The sequence below is a fragment of the Eleutherodactylus coqui genome, chromosome 5 (assembly GCF_035609145.1).
Source record: "Eleutherodactylus coqui strain aEleCoq1 chromosome 5, aEleCoq1.hap1, whole genome shotgun sequence".
In the NCBI taxonomy this organism is placed as follows: domain Eukaryota; kingdom Metazoa; phylum Chordata; class Amphibia; order Anura; family Eleutherodactylidae; genus Eleutherodactylus; species Eleutherodactylus coqui.
The window spans coordinates 255,396,118-255,408,757 of record NC_089841.1 but is presented as its reverse complement, the minus strand read 5'-3'; the positions used below and the strand labels follow the sequence as shown (position 1 = coordinate 255,408,757).

The following is a 12,640-nucleotide window of genomic DNA, read 5'->3' as shown; positions in this document are numbered from 1 at the left end:
CGAGACGGATAGTGGCAGTAAAAGACACCGAGAAATGGAGTTTTCGAGAAATAGGCTGTCCAGTCGGCATTACATCTTCAGGTTGTCCATTAAAACATTTAGGGAAGGAGTACCAGAGAGATAAGATAGCAGAGCGCCCCCCCCCCCTTACCCTGGATGGAAGGGAGGCTTTACAATTAATTGGGAACCTCGAGCATATGATGTCCAATGTAATGGGCTTCATATAGTAATATGTTTGCTGATCAGTGCATGATACCAAAGCGTTTGTCTTAAGGTCAAAGTAGCACAAGGAAAAATGAATGAACAGGTAAAACACAGCTCCAGCTAGAAACTACAGATTCCTTGGATATTAGGAAATCGTTAATGTAAAAATGTCCTAATTCTGTATCTACTATCCGTCTTATCAGCTCACCTTCAGCATTGTGTTGCTCCGCTTTAAGGCCAGACTCACACTTACCGTGTGAATGAGCTGGTGACTTCATCGTTGCCTCATGCGCTCTTGTGCAGCCTGTTTAGATCGGCAGATACATCGTTGACTTGTTCAGTGAGAATCGTTCACTTCTCGTTCATGTGGAACACTGAACGATGGCTGTCTAAACTGCCCAATAACCCAATGAGCCGGCGATGATGTTGATGCCTGCATAAAATGGAGGACGAGTGAAAATTGAGCAATTCTTGTTCGTCGTTCGGTTGTTGACTGCGTTTCGACTGAATGATTATTGTTCCGTATAAACGGTCCAAGCCATTTCTCTTTTGTTAAAAGACAAACTATTTTGCAGTTTTCCCATTAATCTTAGATCATAAAATACATATACATACATGCTTGACTTCAGTCCTCCAAGGCTGCACTCACACTGGCGAGCGCGATATCAGAAACTGAGACCAATATCGCGTATGCTACGGTGTGATTTTTATTTTTTTTTTCCAACGCAATGCAAAGCATTTTTGAGCATTTGTGAAATTACAATCCTCATGCACAAACTAGGATCACAATTGTTTCCCATTGACTTCCAGTTCCATCTGATGTCTATTAAGATCTCATTGAAAACTATAGGCAAGGCCCAAAGATAGAGCATGCCGGAATATTTTTAGCTGGTGTGAATAAATCCATTCAAAAGAATGGATTTCCTATTTGTTCGAGTCTTGTGCAACAATGCTTTGAGATTCAAATGTTTTGATGATGATACATGGATGAAAATGAGTTCTAGGATATACACTTTTTAACTAAGGACTGAGCTAGGAGACCTTACCTGTGAGTCTAAGGCCTCATGTCCACGGGTAAAATAAAATTTAAAATCCGCAGCGGGTCACCCACATGCATGATTCGCGCCCCATAGGGATGTATTGGACACCCGCAGGTAATTAAATAGCTGCGGATGTCATTTTCCTCTGAGACGCGGATTGCGTGTGCGGGAAAACACCCGCAGCATGCTCCATTTTAGTGCGGGTCTCCCGCAGGCTTCTATTGAAGCCTATGGAAGCCGCCAAATCTGCGGCACACCCGCAGCATAATTCCTGCTCTCAGACGCGGGAGCGCGAGAGAGCAGAGGAGTTAAAAAAAAAAGAGACCACGGCTCATGCACGCGCCACGCTGCTGGCGTGCCGAGCACATCCGCCAGGCCGAAGAAAGAAGATCCGGCCGCGACAGAGGGAAGATCCGCAGCGTCCGGACAGGTAAGTAATTCTTATTTTTAGCCCTCATGTCCGCGGGAAAGAAGGGACCCGCTGCAGGAATCTGCATGGAGAATCTGCGGCAGGCCTGACTTTCCCCGTGGACCTGAGGCCTAAATCTTTTAAAAATATTTGTAATAAAATTTGATTAAGATTCTGCATTTAATTTTAGTCTCTTGTTCGAAAGTTGGGAATAAGGCACAACCTGGGAACATATAAGATTACACAATGGTGTATTCGCTTAACTTCTCTTAACCTTTTGGTATTTGTTGTCTGCACATCCAATCTTAAGGTTGTGATGGTCATTGGGGTTGGCTGCACCTGCTATACAGAAAAATGCTCTGCCTTCAAGAGTTAAACCTACACATCCATACGAAGGATACAGTCCACACGGCCTCTTTCCCTTGTTTCGGGTTGCTCCACTTCCTTTTCTGTACTGTCCACAATGGCCTCTTGTTAACACTCATACAGGGGGTGGACAAAAATATGGAAACACTGTATGAAATGCATGGGATTTTTATCATTGGCACTGATCTGCCCTTTTGCCCCCTGCTTGGTGGAGAGCTATCCCGACAAATTTGTGTTTACTTCACCTCTTGCCCTGCTCTGGGTGGTTTTAGGAGCCAGCTGGTAACAGCAGCTAAGTGGCTCAAACTCCTGACCAATGGAACTTTGTTGCTCAGGCAGATGTTCACTTCCCATTTACATGGGATTATAAATCATATTTCAATAAGACATGTAGAAAATGATTTTAAGGCATGCATTTCGTACGGTGTTTTCATATTTTTGTCCACCCCCTATATGTGTTAGCCTTTGTTTCCTGCCTGTATTAACTCATTACATTGGACTGTATAATGAACTTCGAATTCTACACATAACTAATAATCTATACATGAAACCTTCTACCTGATCTGTTAATTTGATTAACAAATCTGCTCTATATTGCAGCAGGCGGGCTTCAATGTGGGGCAGCCAAGAGCTTCTTGAACATTGTCTCTCTACTACGCTTCCTGAGCCTCTAGACCAGATGCTTTCCTGCAGATAATTAGCTGGTTAATTGGAGTTTTTATGTACTAACTACTAGCGAGTTTATGGCCTCTTCGCAGTATTTGATGAATGTTTCTTTCAAATCAAGGCCATTAGCCGTGTAACGGTTTGTGTTAACATCTCTTGCTGTCTAAAGGTCGTTCTTCACATCCCTTTTAGACGGACCTTAGCATTTATGGGCTAAAAGTCCACCATATTGTAGCGATACAAAATGCTAAACATTCTCATGTATGCTGGGCAGGCGATCAATGTTATCACATCTCTTCTATATTTCAGGCTTCGCTTTAGGCTGAAAAAGAGTTAAAATCAGCGTAAAACCTTTAATCCTTCTGGAGAGCGGGGTTGGAGTTTTATCCCTAGCTCAGACCCCTTCAAATCCTGAAATCACTTGTAAGCTGTAGCTCCTTTCAGTTGGAAGTTGTATGGATGAGCGCTCCCGTGGTGGGAGGTCCGGGCTGGATTAACAGAACAGGAAAAAGTCAGAAAACCTTCTAAAAAGTCAAGTTCCAGCTTTTTGGCTAATGGGCAGTGTTCTTTCAGAAACGTGTCTAGCGCAGTTTATATGGCACATGTCCATATTCCATAGAAATCCAACATTTTTTTGTAATGCCTCATTATATCCTTACTATATCTTATTGCTTTTTTGCCCCTTTTCCATTACCTGATGGATTTTATACTCTGCCCCATTTGACGGCATGCTTGTTGGCATAGTTGTGCATTTTCAGGGTCTTTACTTACTTTGTGCAAAGGCAATAGTAATTCTTGGAGTTGGAAACGTTTTTGAATGCTTTCTAATATCAAGGGTGCCAATAGGTTTTCACTTATCTGTAAACTTTAGTTTTAGGACTTCTTCACACGACCATGTTTACATGGGTTTGTTCTCATGGGCGTATTTTGCGCATGCGGAAAAAAGTAGGACCTGCTCTATTTTCCTGTGTTTTGCACAGCAAAGGCCCCATAGGAGTCTATAGGAGGTGCGCAAATATGCAAGGGTAAGCATGAAATACTGCGCAAAATGCAGGAAAAAATACATCTGGACCTCATTAGGCTAGTTAATAATAAACTTTAATAATAATAATCTTTATTTGTATAGCGCCAACATATTCCGCAGCGCTTACATAGACGGGGAATACAGAAAGACAAAAAAATACAAAAATTACAGAACTACGGTTACATAGTAATCAGTTGATGGAAACAATAGGGGTGAGGGTCCTGCTTCAACGAGCTTACATACTACAAGTAATAGGTGATACAGAAGGTAAAGGGCTGGAGATGTGCAGGTATGGTGAGGTGGAGAGTGAGGGATGCTATACACATAGACAATGGTCAGACATTCAGCCGTGTGACGGCAGAATCGGTATGACTGCAGGAACGGTTTATTATGGCTAGCAGGGATTGCAGTCAGTAGGTCAGAGAGCATGTTATCAGGCGGAGTACAGAGGGGTTTGTTTAGGGTATGCGGTATGCCTACCTGAAGAGGTGCATTTTTAGAGCACGCCTGAAGTTCTGCGAGTCGTGGATTGCTCGGGTAGCCTTTGGTACTGCGTTCCAGAGGACTGGAGCTGCTCTGGAGAAGTCTTAGAGGTGGAAATGAGAAGTTAGAATTAAAGGGGTGCGCAGTCTAGTTTCGTTAGCAGAGCGGAGAGCCCGGACTGGGTGATGGATTGAGATGAAGCAGGCATAGGTGCAGGGGAGGCGCAGATGTGCGCAAATTGATCTATAAAATTGTTCATGTTGCGCTGCGGCAAGCGGTTTTGTGCATACGGTTTTCTGAATAAGCTCTTAGGTTTAGAGTCCTGCATTTGAATGTGTTGGTAGAAGTTGAGCTCATGTTTGCAGAATAAATTATCATTGATTGCTGACATCTTCTAACTTCTTTTGTAAATAGCGTCTAAAGGGTAAAAGTGTACGTATTTTCATCAATGTCTATGATGCTTGCATGGAAAAATGTACTATCCATTTCTAAGGTTGCATTCACACCGGTGAGAGTGAGTCGTACCCAACATTCTTAGGTTCGACTTGCATCGCATAGTGTCTGCGCAGGAGGCTGCATATCCGTATGTTCTATTTTCGTGCGATAATAGAACATGCTGCGATTTTACTCATGCGGTTTTCTCATCCGTGTGAATGTTCTTTACATTATATATGCCGTGTTGATCTGAATTTAATCTAAATTATTGAACCTTTCAAAAACGTAACCTTGAAATTTTATGACCATTACCACATGAGGAACGATTTAAAAAAAACAAAAAACGCTTGATTGTTCGACTTTGAATGATAATCATTCAGTGTAAACACAGGCAATGATTGGATGATGAATGATAATTCATTCACTAATCATACAGGTTATGTAAGCATGAAAATCATCCTTGGCTCGTTCGCTAATTGTTTGGATTAAACAGCGATTTGTCAGTCATTCTCCGTCACTCATACAGAGCGCTCAACGATCGCATAAAACAATTTATCTTTGTGTTTAAAGTGACTGCCTGAGCGAGCGAGCAAACTGTGACATTGTTTGCCTTGGCGAACGATTATTGCTACGTGTAAGGCCTTAGTCGGGCGTTTTTTGCCACGATTTGCGCATGCGCATGGGTCCGGCGATTTTATAAAACCATTGCTTTGCAATGGTATCGGACACATGAGCGCTTTTTATGCGCTCGTCCGATAAATTATAGAACAGAAATCGCAGATCGCACCTATCTGCGATCTGCGATTCCTGTTCTCTTCTCTATATGCGCTCAATGGGGCCGGCGGTAGCAGCGCCGACCCCATTGAGAACATATAGAAGACAAATCCTTCTTCTCTGCCACAGCTGTAACAGCTGCGGCAGAGAAGAACGATGTTTGCCCATTGAATTCAATGGAGCCGGCAATACAGCCGCTCCATTGAAAGCAATGGGATGCCGGCGTGCGCGGGATGAATTGTCGGGAAGGGCCAATCAGGGGCAAGCCTGACTCACACCCCCTTCACACCCACTGCAGGCCGGCCGCGCGGAACTCCGGCAGCCGGGAGCAGGTAAGTATATATATATTTTTTATTTTAACACTTTTCTGGATGAATTGCAGGGAAGGGCTTATATATTTAAGCCCTTCCCGACAATTCATCCCACACTCGCCCGCAGCGCATTGCTTTCAATGGAGCGGGCTGTATTGCCGGCTCCATTGAATGCAATGCGCTGGACAGCTCCAGCCCGTTTCTAATGAAACGCAGCTAGGAGCAGATTTTCGGGCACCGGTCACGCGATTTGCGGATGCGCATCCGTCATGCGATACGCAAATCGTGCGAAAAAACGCCCGTCTGACTAAGGCCTAAAAATGCATTTACACATCTTGGAAATAACGTGATACTTTTCCAAACACTTCAACTAAGGGGCCTTTTAAGCAAGCCGATTATCGTTTGAACAAGAGCGTGACGTCACCGCGAGCTCGTTCACTGGGCAGCCCGTCTAGACAGGAAGATTCATCGTTGACTCGCTCAGGAGAATCGTTCAGTATTGTTTAGTGGTCCACATTTGCTATGTGAAAGACTGAACGGTTGGTATTTAACCCCTTAGGGACCGCCCGTGGGGGGGCTTAATAGAATGCCTGTTAGATTGCAGTATGATGTAATGTTGTGGTATTACATCATACTGCAGGAGCGATAAAAGCATCGCAAGTTGTTGTCCCCTCTGGGGACTAAAAAAAGAAGTAAAAATAAGATGAATAAAGTTTTACTAATTATTAGAGATGAGCGAGCGTACTCGGAAAAGCACTACTCGCTTGAGTAATGTGCTTTATCCGAGTATCGCTGTGCTCGGGTCTGAAGATTCGGGTGCCGCTGCGGCTGACAGGTGAGTCCCAGCGGGGAGCAGGAGAGAGAGGGCGGGAGAGAGGGAGAGAAAGATCTTACCTCCGTTCCTCCCCGCTCTCCCCTGCAGCTCCCCGCTCCGTGCCGGCACCCGAATCTTCAGACCCGAGCACAGCGATACTCGGATAAAGCAAATTACTCGAGCGAGTAGTGCTTTTCCGAGTTCGCTCGCTCATCTCTACTAATTATTAAAAAAAAGTAATGAAAGTTAAAAAAAGGTAAAAAAAAAACCTTTCTGCCATATTCATAATAAAATAAAAATACTAATTTAGTATTGCTGCTTCTGTAAAAGTCTGATCTATCAAAGTAAAGCATTATTTACCCCAAAGGGTGACTACCCACTACAGTTTTTTTTCACTGTGAAATTCGCAGCGTTTTTTTTTCTGCAGGGGTCTATGGGACTTGTAATGTTAAAATCGCGGTCGTGCAAAATCGCGATTTCGTGGTAAATTGCGATTTTGCGCGATCGCTAAATTTTTTGGAAATTCACCAAATGGTGAACGTCGTCCAAAAAAAAAAAAAAGAACACCAGAACGCGTTTTTTTTGTCACCCTTTCTTCAAGAAAAAAATGCAATAAAAAAACGATCAAAAAGTCAAATGTATTCTAAAATGGTACCAACGCAAACTGCAGGACATCCCGCAAAAAGTGAGCACATCTACATTGTCGGAAAAATAAAAAACCTATTGTGCTCAGGAGATGGCGGCAGAAAATAATTTTAAAAAATTTAATTTCTTTGAAAAAAAATACAAGTAGTACAGCAAAGAAAAAACCTATATAAGTTTGGTATCGTAGTAATCGTACTGACCCATAGAATTAAGTTATCACATTATCTTTTTTGCCGTTTGTGCGCCGTAGAAACAAGACGCACCGAAAGATGGCGGAATTTCATTTTTTCCCATTTTATTCCACTTTTCAAAAGTTTGTAAAAAGTTTTTCAATACATTATATGGTACACTACATAGCATCATTGAAAAATACAACTCATCCTGCAAAAAACAACAAGTCATCGTACAGCTCTGTTGATGGATAAAAAAGGAGTTATGATTTTTTTAAAGCGGGGAGGAAAAAAAGAAAATGTAAAACAAAAAAGCCAGGTCACTAAGGGGTTAAACTGAACGATTAGTGAACGAGCCAACAATGATTTTTATGCCTACATAAAATGAACGACTAGCAAAAAGTGAAAAAAAAAGTGATCATCGTTCGTCGTTGGCTCGCGTTTAGACTGATCGATTACATCATTCACTTTTGCTCATTTGAATGGTTTTTCGAACCGTAATCGTTCTGTCTAAAAGCACCTTTACTCTGCCCTCTCTACTTGTCTGATTCCGTGATGTAAATCCTCTAGTACAGCAGCCTCTTCTGTATGTTTGTCTCATGCAACCATTACGGATTTGCAGCACATGTATGACAATACAACCGTAGAGCCGCCTGCATGCTGCACTAGATCTGGCCGAAATCATACCCCAAATATATGCAACCATTCCTGATTTGGGGGAAACCAGAAAGACCTCAGGAGAATGAAAAGTATCTATATATATATATATAAAGACGAAAGCCCTCACTCACTCACTCACTCACTGACTCGCCAAAAGTTCTCCAACTTCCCGATGTCGTAGAAACATGAATTTTGGCACAAGCGTAGATTATCTCCAAAATAGGAAAAGTAATTGGGTCCCAACTCGATTATTCAATTCTAGCACAAAAGAGTTAGCGTCCAAATTTAACGTATGGAATCTAAATCTCTCACTTCCCAATGTCACAGAAACTTAAAATTTGGCACGGGCATTGATTAAGTCATAAATAGGAAAAGTTTATAGGTCCCAACTTGATTATTCAATTCTATGCACAAAAGAATTAGTGTCCAAATTTTACGTACGGAATGTAATTTTCTCCCTTTCCGGTGTCATAGAAACGTGAAATTTGGCAGAAGCATTGATTATGTCATAAAAAAGAAAAGATAATGGTTCCCAACTCGATTATTCAATTCTATGCACAAAAGAATTAGCGTCCAAATTTTACGTACGGAATGTATTTTTTTCACTTTCCAGTGTCATAGAAACGTTAAATTTGGCACGAGCATTGATTATGTCATAAATAGGAAAAGCTAATGGGTCCCAACTCGATTATTAAATTCTATGCGCAAAAGAATAAGCGTCCAAATTTTACGTACGGAATGTAATTTTCTCACTTTCCGGTGTCATAGAAACGTGAAATTTGGCACAGGCATTGATTATGTCATAAATAAGAAAAGCTAATGGGTCCCAACTCGATTATTCAATTCTATGCGCAAAAGAATTAGCGTCCAAATTTTACTTACATAATTTAAATCTCTCACTTCCCAATGTCATAGAATCATGAAATTTGCCATAAGCATTAAATATGTCATAAATAGGAAAAGTTAATGGGTCCCAACTCGATTATTCAATTCTAAGTGCAAAAGAATTAGCGTCCAAATTTTACGTATGGAATTTAATTCTCTCACTTCCTGATGTCATTTTATATAAAGGAAACGTCGCATGGTTATCTCTCCGTGGTGTTTCCTGGGTAGCGCAGAGAACTATGCAAAATGGTGAACAATGAACATATGTTTTTCCGGTATCTCTAAAGCAACCACGACTTCATAAGATTTTCCGTGTGAACACCAGATAACCACCAGTACCAAATTAACTCGGGCGAAGCCGGGTATATCAGCTAGTTTTCTAATAAAGCAATTCACATCCAAATTATTTACATATTTTTCTCAAAATATTTAGATGCAGAAAGTTTCCTGTGATCCACAACAAACTAACTTCAATAAGTTGCAAACACAAATGAATGAATTTGAGATTTTATTTAAATAGTTAAGGCTTTATTTACAAAGTATCGAAATCTTGCATTTATTAACCCTTTCTATACAATCCTCTTTGCGTGAGCTTCTTTTTTCTCTTCCACCAGAATTCCATTTGTCCATGAACGCCATCTCTGTTGTACGGATGCTTTCATTCTAGAGGACAAACACAATAAACAATGTTAGTCTGTGCAGACACAGTGTGACAGGGGTCGTACAAACTGTAAGATGTTCTTGTTAAAGTCTACTGCAGACATTTCTATACTGACCCCCTTCATGCAACGTAATGGGGGAAAAAATTTAAACATTTTACACCGTTTTTAGCCCCAATGGACCACACAGAGTATTTTGCACATTTGAGGAAACCACAGTCCTGCACACTGTAGATGGAAATAAACCAAATGAACCAACCAGATGATGCTCAGAATAAAGGAAACAATTGCACCCCTATGTAGCATCCGAAGCGCCACCATTCATCATAAGCCAGCATTACAACAATCCATACATAATACCTACACAAAAAGATGCAGACCAAACTACCGGTATATTCATTTAGTCATTTTATTAAATAATATCACATGCGTAAAAATTCTGTATTCTCATTTCAAAGAATGCAGCCACTGAATATAGAAATTAAATATTCCTTTTCGTTGTATGAATTTATACGTTGACTTTATTATTTTAGGTATTTTCATGTCCTTTTTTTGCTGCGCCACCCATTTCTTGTAATGCATGTGATTTTAATGAAATCACTATTTTAATATTGCCTGGTCTGCATCCTTTTCTGTGTAGCATTATGACCCTCAGAGGTGTAAAGCAACTGCAGGAAATTTGATTTTGCAACATATATACTTTCCCGTTTGAATAAAGTATGATTAATGTATTATATATTATGGTAAGGTCGGTATGCAATTCTATATAATATATAAAGAGAGGTTCATCAAACACACTATGTGTATTACACATTATAGCCAAAGGAAAAGGAACGTTCTCCTCCCGTGTCCTCATCAAATCAGATGACTGATTCAGTATCCTAAAACTGGAAATGTGCCCCATCCATGGTGGCCCCGGGTCACATGCCCACAAGCACTTGTGAAATGTTACTGGCACAAACTTAGAAGTGTTCCCATTTCAGCAAATAAAGTGTTAGAGGCTTAGTGCAATACCTCATGATTTTATGAGAAATTCTAATACTCCTATAACCCCAATTCCAAAAAAGTTGGGACGCTATGTAAAATTAAATAAATGTGGATAGAATGATTTGGAAATGTCATCTAACCATATTTATAATAGAACATAATAGAAGGTGAGATGGCAGCAACACATCTCGCAAAAGTTGTGGCGGAGCCACATCCACAATTGTGTAGCATCTCTTCTTCTTTTTATAACAGTACGGGAAGTGATGAGAACAATTGCTGGAGTTTTGGGGGAGGAATGTTGACCTATTGTCTGATGTAGGATTCTAGCTACTCAACAGTCCTGGATCATCTTTGCCAGATTTTTAACTTTATTAATGCGTTAAATGTTTTCTTTTGGTGAAATGTCTGGACTGCAGGGGGTCGATTCAGTTCTCGGACTCTTTTTCTGTGCACCCATACTACTGTGATGGATGCAGTATGTGGTAACCATTGTCTTGCTGAAATATACAAGGCTTTACCTGAAAGAGAGGTTATCTGGATGGGAGCATATATTGTTCTAAAACCTCTATATACAGTTCAGCATTGATAGGGTCTTTCAGGATGTGTAAGCTAATGCCATAGGCACTAATGCTACCCCATACCATAAAAAATGCAGACTTTTGAACTGTGCACTGAAAATAAGGTGGATGTTCCCTCTTGAGCCTGCAGGACACATCGTTCATGGTTTCCAAAAAGAATTTCAAATTTTGATTCCTCTGACCACAGAACAGTTTTCCATTTTGCTTAATTTCTGGAAGTATCCATGAGCATATGCAGTGATTAGCATTACAGAATCATGCCTGTTTTAATGCAGTGACGCCCGAGGGCCCATAGATCTTGAGCATCCAATATTGACCATCGGCCTTGTTCATTGTGCACTTGAATTTCTCCAGATTCTCAGAATCTTTTGATGATATTTTGTACTGTAGATGGGGGGATATTCGAAGTCTTCACAATTTTACGTTGAGAAACATTTGTCTGAAATTGTTTCACAATTTTTAGACACAGTTTTTCACAAATTAGTGAACCTCTGACCATCTTTGCTTCTGAGAGACTCCACCTCTCTAACATGGTCTTTTTATACACAGTCATGTGACTTAGAGGAAAATTGAGCATCCAGCTGTTTTACATTGGTACCACTTACTTTTCCAGCCTTTCCAACTTTTGTGAGATATGTTGCTGTCAGAAATTTCTGAATGAGTTAATTTCGATATGTGTTGTATGCTCTATTGTGGATAAAATATGGTTAGATGAGATTTCCAAATCATTGGAATTTATTTACATTTTACACCGCATCCCAATTTTTTTGTAATTGGGGTTGTGGAAAACTGTGAAATGTTCTATTATAGAATGAATGCACTTTATTTCTTAAAACTTGGAATAACTATTTTAATAGGAATTGACCTCAAAATGGTTAAAAAATTGGAAGCCCCATCATTGTTTTTACCACAGGCTAGCACAGATGTATGGCCCATGCCTCTAGTTCCCTCAGGTCTCCACATATCTCCAAGTAGTGTGGTCACATTCCATCTCTGTTCATGATTGCTACAGTCAATCACTGGTCTCAGTAGTACCAATGTTAAGGCCAGTGATTGGTTGCAGTGGTCACAGGCCGGGACAGTGCTCTGTAGTACTCAAATGAAGAATTCAAACCCAGGAATGGAGAACAAAAGACTGAAGAGAAAAAAAAGCTTTTAAATTTTTAGAATGCACTTAAAGGGTTTTTTCTGGACTAAACTGCTTAGAATAGTTGATTGAGTTGATTGGCGGAGATCGGACACTCAGATCTCCGCTAATAAGCTGACTAAAGTGACAGTGGCCCTTGGGTGAGCACTGAAGCTGCTTAACTACACACTGTGCACAGCGCCGTACATTGTACAGTGGCTGTGCCTAGTATAGCAGCTCAATGCAAAAAGAGCAACAGTTCAGCTCACCCAGTCATGACACATACCAGATCCAGACTGCAAACAGGATGGTGCGTGAATAGAGACGTCCAGTCAATGAGGAAACTCTTGTAGCAGATTCCAGCACTACGTCAGTAGAAATATTACAATCACTCCTTTATTAGT

General features: G+C 40.8%; 1 long non-coding RNA gene across 1 annotated transcript in view; it reads right to left on the bottom strand.

The window, feature by feature from the left end:
• Window positions 1–9,456: 9,456 nt before the first annotated feature.
• The window catches only part of LOC136627099 (uncharacterized), an 80,343-nt gene continuing 77,159 nt past the window's right edge, over window positions 9,457–12,640 (bottom strand). Inside the window, exon 3 of the long non-coding RNA XR_010792755.1 lies at window positions 9,457–9,549. This is a non-coding gene — a long non-coding RNA (uncharacterized lncRNA). The remainder of the gene's footprint in view (window positions 9,550–12,640) is intronic.